Consider the following 6,422-nt stretch of genomic DNA (forward strand, 5'->3'; position numbering starts at 1 on the left):
CCGGCTGCGAGGCCGCGCCGCCGCGCCTGGTCCCGGCCCCCCGCCGCTGCTGCAAACCCAGCACGAAGCCGGTTCTTCAAGAAAATGCTTAGGGTGTTCTCCGTTCTTGATCGCGGCTTGGCTTAAAGGGCTGAAGAAACTTCGGAAAATATTAACGGTGCAGATAAATGCCAGAGTAGAAGTAAAGTGGACCTGAGGCTGTCGCGGCTAACAGTGCCTTCCAGTCCATACTAGGGAACTTTTTGCCTTAGACCTGTTTAACATTCATGAAGCTGTTTGGGACAGGATTACAAAAAGTTGCCATGGCTAGCCGGGCGTGGTGGCGCACACCTGTAATCCCAGCACCTGGGAGGCTGAAGCAGGAGGATCGCCTCGAGTTTGAGGCCAGCCTGGGCTACGTAAGCATGATTCTGTCTCCAAAAAACAAAAAGTTGCCTTAAAGAGTTTCTTGGCTATTGTCAGTAGCTATTTTTATGTGCAGTATCTTACCAAAGCTTTTCTTTTTTGAATGCAGGTTTTGTTGAGGGATATTCAGGATTGTACCGCCCTATGTGTTCTACTTTCTTGAATTCTTAAGAGAATTCGAGAGTTCGGTACTCTGTATGTAATCAATGCTGTGAACGAGGAGTGCTAGCTCCAGGAGTGAGTTAATCCTCTTGCTGGTTTGAAATCAGCAAACTGTTTACTCAGCCACGAAGCGTCAGCCTTTCCTACTGCAGAGACGGTGACCGCGGTGCCGGGGAGGGGACGGGGCGGGTCACGTGACGCCACAGCAGCCCCCCGCCTTTCGCAGGGACTCTCGGATTTCCTGAAAATGCCTTTTGAGCCTCATTTTGAAGGGAATGTTGACGCGTTTCTCTTCGCACCCTTCTGTCTATGGACGGGGCGGGGTCATGCTAGGTGGTGTTCTAAAACCCAAAGAATTCGGTGCTGACAGTCCCGGTGTCATCTCCTATCCCAGTGACTGATGATCAGGGTTTTAAAAATGTTCCAAAGCTGCATTTTGCGCCGGCGGGAAGCCCCGAGCCGGCAGCGGCGCGTCCGGCGCGGCGGAGATGCGGGCGCGGGGCGCGGGCTGCCCTGCCGCCTGCGCGTTTATACTACCTCCTTCCACCTGTGCGAGTGTTGCTTTTCCTGCACTCAGGGAGCATGTCGTTACTTTCGAGCTGCCGCGTGCACGCGTGGGCAGATTGACAGGGTACGGTGTTCGGGGTTCGTGAGGCGTGTGGGGCCGGCGGTGCCGTGTCGAGGGCGCTGCGGCGAGGTCGATGGGGGACGGGCGGCGCCTGAAGGGGAACCGCCTGCGAGGGGGGTGCTTGTGCTCACTCACGAGGAGGCCCCTGGTTAGGGTAGATCTTTAGGATCTGTTTGCTAACTATTTACCAGTACATTTTTACCTTTTCATTTTGTCCTTATACAGATTGTTTTTTCATAATTATTCTGTTACCAAAGAATTTTCAGTAGAAAGTGAAATTTTGATAATTCCCCAAATTGAATTAACTAGAAACATCTATAGAGATGACGTATATACAAGTAGTTACTAACCCCAAAACAGTAGGGTTTATATTGGTTGTTGTAGTTAAGTAGGCTAGTAATATTGACTACCTTCTCATTACCAGAGCATTTAAAATAAATTGTAATACGTTCTTCACCAGCAGATAGTTCCAAAGAATTTCAAGTATAATTTTTTTCTTCAGCAAGTAAATCTTCAACTATGCAGTATTAAAGTATTTTTTTAAATGGTTGAAACTACTTGTTGGAGAGAAATAATTCTTTTCACCAAAAATAAATATTTTGGTCTCACTGAATAAGATGTTTAACGTACAGCGAAGACTTCTTTTACTTGGACACAGCAAGCGTCTTCAAAGTCTGAAGCTCGAAACTGTGACTGCAGTGCGGAGTCGCTCACTCATGCCCCCTAGCGGCTTCACAGCATTGCGCTCCAAAGAGCACGTACGCCCATTAACTCCTTTCCTCTCCAAAGGTTTACTTGCTGTGAGCACTGGTACATGCATGCCATTTTTATGCCAAATGTTGCAAGATCCTGCTCATCAGTATTTTCATACCAAAGACCATTAAAATATATAGTTTAGCCTGTAATAAATTAAGATGAGCAGATTTGAAATAAATTTATTTAGAGTGGATAGAGAATCTAGCTTTAGTAGTGAAAGATATCAAAGCGCTAAGTTTACATAATTAAAAGCAATAGTTATATTGGTATTTATCAGTGTTTTTATTCAGATACTTTATATCAGCAAATTAAGAAGAAAACCAAAGATATTTAAGGTTACCTCTGCATATAGACAAATTTAGTTGTACATGAAATTGTTTCTTGTTTCTATGTCGACCGCACGTGTCTCTCCAGAGCCGGCCTGTGGGCAGACGGCATACACAGGACTTTCCGTCAAATCTGCTGACTCAGCCCAGTATGTTTTTGCCAAATGCTGCGATACTTTACAAGCACTGAGTGTGAGACGTCAACAGAAATAGCAGCGTGCTTTTCCAGTTCAGAGTATTAGGGTAACCCTGAGTTACCCGAACAGTTGTCCTCCTGGGTAACTCAGGGGGCGGCAGGCCTCCTGCCGTCATGGGATGTGACAGACAGACGGACGAATCACATCGCTGCTTAAGTGGGCTGTGCTTCAGTAGCTGTGCTCCCCAACATTGCTGAAATGAAATTTAGTTATTAGATTGAAGTGTTTTCACTGCACCAAAAGAGCCTATTTTCAAAAACCTTGGGTGAAGGGTAAAATGTGTTTTATGAAATCAGAAGTTTTATAGGATGATTAACCAGAAAGTAAAGACACAGACTTATCTGCTAGGGGCCTTTAGAAACAGCTTTGCCATCCCCAGGAAGTTAGCTCCTCAGTGAAGTGCTGTAAACTTCCTGGGCTTTGCAGTCACAGGCAGCGCCTGCCTGGGGACAGCAGTGATTGGCACCGTGTGGGAACGTGCGGTGATTTGTTGAGGGTTCTGCCGGAAACTTGCTTGCTCCTCGCCGGCAGCGCAGGATCATTGTTCAAATCCGCAGGAGGGTGTTCCTGTTTTTAAACGTAAGAATACCTGGCGAGGTTCCACTTCAGCAGTGGCTCTTGTGGTTTACGTTTATATTTAGTGATCTATATTTCATTGAATGTAAAGTTTGAATACTGGATGTAAAAAAGAAGTTCCACCTGTACTGAAAAAGTCAAGATCTTTCCAAGACTCTGTGTATTTCGCAGACTTTGTTCCTAAGAATTTCCTACATGGGTCTCTGATAAAATTACCTTGGTTTAATCCTCAGATACTTTGCAGTCTGTGAGCAGAGTAGCAGGTTCTGGAGACCACCATCTAAACCAGTTATCAGTGGTGAATGTTACTGATAACTAGAACATAACCATAGACTTCTGTGTTAAGTTGGTTTACGCTCAGGACGTAGGGTCACTGGCTAATGCAATGCATGTGTTTACAGGCTTTCAGCTTCTTGTTTGCTTCTTTTAAGCATTTGAGAGTGTTTAAGATGACAGTCTTTTGTTTTTCCCAAAAACTGTTCTTTTCCTGTTGCTCCTGTAACAAATTACCATGAATTTGGTAGCTTTTTTTTTTTTTTTTTAATTTGGTAGCTTTAAACAACACAGATTTGTTCTCTCAGAACTCTCAAGTCAGAAGTCTGACACAGGCCTCTCTGGGATGGAATCAAGGTGTTGGCGGAGCCTTGCTGCGGGCTCTGGGAGAGCCCACCTCCATTCTTTTCCAGCTCAGGAAAGCTGTGAGCCCCTCTCGTCAAATCCAGCAGCCTGGAGTCTCTTTGACCCCACCAGAGAAGAGTTCTCTAACGTTAAGGTAACCGGGTCAGGCCCCTTTGAGATCCAGGGTATCCTCCCATCTGCAGCTCCTTGGCTCCCTCCCGTCCACTGTTTCTTCTGGGAATCTGCGCGTGAACTTCTGTGAGCGGCAGTTACTTCTTCCTCTACCATGGCCACACTGTTTCCGTGGAGTTCTGATCGCTGTAAAATGTCTGCTGCACTTAAGAGTTGAAAAACCTAGTGTCATTTGCTCTTGAAAATCTTCAGAATTTTAAGGACATAAAAAACTTTGACCCTGTAGCTTATCAAAAGCATGCCCAACCAGGCGTAGTAGTGATGCCTACAATCCCAGCTACTCAGGTCCGAGGCAGGAGCCTGGGCGACCTAGAGAGACTCTGTCTGAAAATGAAGTCTGCAAAGGTCTGGGGTGTAGTGTAGCTCAGTGCTCCCTGGGTCCAAGCCCCCGTGCGTGTGCAGTGTAGGTGACAGGTACGTTAACCTTTTGGAAACTCTTGGGCAGTTAGGCTCTGAACTTCTTCGTTATGTGCCTCATAAAATAGCATCTCAGGTCTGTGGTTTAACAGAAAGTTTGCACACACTTGCCTTCCACTTTATAGAATTTCATAAGAAAAACTGACAGCTCTCTGCTTTTGTCTTGGTTACGTTTCTGGGGAAGGTCCTAGGGAGGCCTCAACACGCAGACTCAGAGCAGAGCAGGGCCGTGCCCAGTTCCATCCCTGGTTTTCTTTGAAAAACACGTTTGCGGCACGCAGCCCTCTCCTTTGAGTGTGCTCTCTCCGCAGCGTCTCTGGTCGTTCAGTTCCCGCAGCCCCTGCGTCTTCTGTCCCCAGCACGTACATCCCTGGGGTCCCCTAGTGCTTGCCTTTTTGTCATTCTTCTTTGATTTCGGTTGTCCTTCTAGAGATTTATTTTCGATCCTGAAGCCCGAGTTTGCAGTAGTTCCTGGGACATTTCGTGCCTAGACGGTTCCGGTAGTGGAGGGTAGCTCCCGGTTCTCTCCAGGTTGTCAGCACTTCTTGTGCTCAGGGCGGAAAGCTGCTCCGTCGGGGTGAGCGTGAGAAGGCAGCCGGCTCTGCCCCAGCTTCTCCTTCCTTCCCTCGGGCCTCTCCCCGGGCCCTGCAGTCAGGCCCAGGTCCGTCTCTGGCAGTCGCCCCCTCTGGTGCCCCGCAGCAGTCAGCACGGAGGTCACAGCAAGGAGGGAGCAGCCAGGATGAGCCCCAGCTGGGGCAGCGCCGGGGCGGTGGGGTTTCTGCTGGGATGCCGTCTCTGGAGAATGAGCATCTGATCAGGCGTGAAGTGCCCTCCACGGTAGGGCCAGGTAGAATGGGTCTTTCATCTCCGTGAAGACCAGTGTGTGCCGGCACCAGCTGCCCACCGAGTCCCAGTCCCCAGTGTGAGCAGTCTCTCAGGCCCGTGCGTCCTGCACTCACAGCGCCCTGGAGCCCGCGAGGACCGCTCACCCTCCTCAGCTCCTGGCTCCTGTCCTCCTCCCGAGCCTTCCCTTTGCCTCAGCCCTGAAGACAGGCTTGTGCCCGCAGCCTGCCTGGAGACACGGAGGGCGTGGCTTCAGGGGCCTCCCTCGTCACACCCTTCCCTGTTAGACTGGGTCCTCAGGGCTGAGTTTTCTCCTTTGAAAATCTCTGTAGTCTCCATATCCAGATAGAGACTCATTAACCAAAAAAGGCGAGAGGGGCTAGTGATGCTTTGTTGCTAGATGTGAGGAGCCAGTAGTTTTTGTTTTTGTTTTTGTTCTTTTGGTTTTTTGAGGCAGGGATTTGCTGTGTAGTTCAGGCTGGCCTCCACCTTGAGGCCTCCACCTCCTGCCTCAGCTTCCCAAGTGCACCACTGTGCCTAGCTACCAATATTTTTATATTAATTAATTATTTGCACTAATTTAAGGGGAGCAAATGTAATGTCAGGCCTTGGAACCCCTAAATCCTGATGTCTTTGTGTTTTTGTTGTGGGGTGCTGATCATACAGGGGGCTTCACACATCAGCAGCTACAAGCTGCACTCCAGCTCTTGAAAGAAGTGTTTGGTAGGAAAGTTCTTAACCTGTTTTTCTTCCTTCCCCATGAAATGAACATGATTTGTGGTGCACAATGAAGCCGTAGTTCTTTGAAAACTTAAAAGCCACATGTAAATAATTATAATCTGAAGGTCACTTCTGTGAGGCTGTGAGACCTGTTTTACAGATTTTTTTCCTTCATAAGTCAGCATTTCTCATTACGTTTTCCTGGTTGAGATGAGAAGATGTGTCTCCTTTATGAGCAACAGAACAAAACAGTGCAAGAAAGTGTCAGTAGGAGACGCAGCCTCTGCTCACAGTTCAGTCACTCAGCTGTACGGTGGGGAAGTCCCAAGGAGACAAGGGCTCATGGTACTGTTCAGACTACTGAATTTGAGATCATCCCATTCTAGTTCAGACATTGAATTTGGTACCTTGGCTTGTAAAGAATTAGAGAAAAGTGCACGTTTACAGTTCTTTTAGGATTTTCAAGATTGTGGAGCCATACGACATTTTGCAAACCGTGCAGGATGAGTACATTTTATGTAGGGCAGTGAAGACTGTCTCCTGATTCTGATTTATTCACATCTACATTTAAGGCTTATTGGA

The sequence above is a fragment of the Chinchilla lanigera genome, unplaced genomic scaffold, assembly GCF_000276665.1.
Source record: "Chinchilla lanigera isolate Chin_1 unplaced genomic scaffold, ChiLan1.0 scaffold00008, whole genome shotgun sequence".
NCBI lineage: Eukaryota > Metazoa > Chordata > Mammalia > Rodentia > Chinchillidae > Chinchilla > Chinchilla lanigera.